Here is a 1,158-nt window from a genome sequence, read left to right on the forward strand (position 1 = left end):
ACTGCTCTGATTCTCAGTCTGACAGCTCTGAAACTGCACTGATTCTCAGTCTGACAGCTGTGAAACAGCACTGATTCTCAGTCTGGCAGATATGAATCTGCACTGATTCTCAGTCTGACAGCTGTGAAACTGCACTGATTCTCAGTCTGACAGCTGTGAAACTGCACTGATTCTCTGTCTGGCAGATATGAAACTGCACTGATTCTCAGTCTAACGGCTGTGAAACTGCACTGATTCTCAGTCTGGCAGATATGAAACTGCACTGTTTCTCAGCCTGACAGCTGTGAAAATGCACTGATTCTCATTCTGGCAGATATGAAACTGCACTCATTCTCAGTCTGACAGCTGTGAACTGCACTGATTCTCATTCTGGCAGATATGAAACTGCACTGATTCTCAGTCTGACAGCTGTGAAACTGCACTGATTCTCAGTCTGACAGATGTGAAACTGCACTGATTCTCAGTCTAACAGCTATAAATCCGCTCTGATTCTCAGTCTGACAGCTCTGAAACTGCACTGATTCTCAGTCTGCCTGCTATGAAACGGCACTGATTCTCAGTCTAGCAGGTAAGAAACTGCATTGATTCACAGTCAGGCAGGTGTGAAACTGCACTGATTCTCAGTCTGATACATATGAAACTGCACTGATTCTCAGTCTGGCAGATATGAAACTGCACTGATTCTCAATCTGACAGCTGTCAAACAGCACTGATTCTCAGTCTGACAGCTATGAAACTACACTGATTCTCAGTCTGACAGCTGTGAAACTGCACTGATTCTCAGTCTGACTGGTGTGAAACAGCACTGATTCTCAGTCTGGCAGATATGAAACTGCACTGATTCTCAGTCTGACAGCTGTGAAACTGCACTGATTCTCAGTCTGACAGCTGTGAAACTGCACTGATTCTCTGTCTGGCAGATATGAAACTGCATTGATTCCCAGTCTGGCATGTGTGAAACTGCACTGATTCTCAGTCTGACAGCTGTGAAACAGCACTGATTCTCAGTGTGACAGGTGTGAAACAGCACTGATTCTCAGTCTGACAGCTATGAAACTGCACTGATTCTCAGTCTGACACATATGAAACTGCACTCATTCTCAGTCTGACAGCTGTGAACTGCACTGATTCTCATTCTGGCAGATATGAAACTGCACT

The sequence above is a fragment of the Chiloscyllium plagiosum genome, unplaced genomic scaffold (genome assembly GCF_004010195.1).
Source record: "Chiloscyllium plagiosum isolate BGI_BamShark_2017 unplaced genomic scaffold, ASM401019v2 scaf_9863, whole genome shotgun sequence".
Classification (NCBI taxonomy): domain Eukaryota; kingdom Metazoa; phylum Chordata; class Chondrichthyes; order Orectolobiformes; family Hemiscylliidae; genus Chiloscyllium; species Chiloscyllium plagiosum.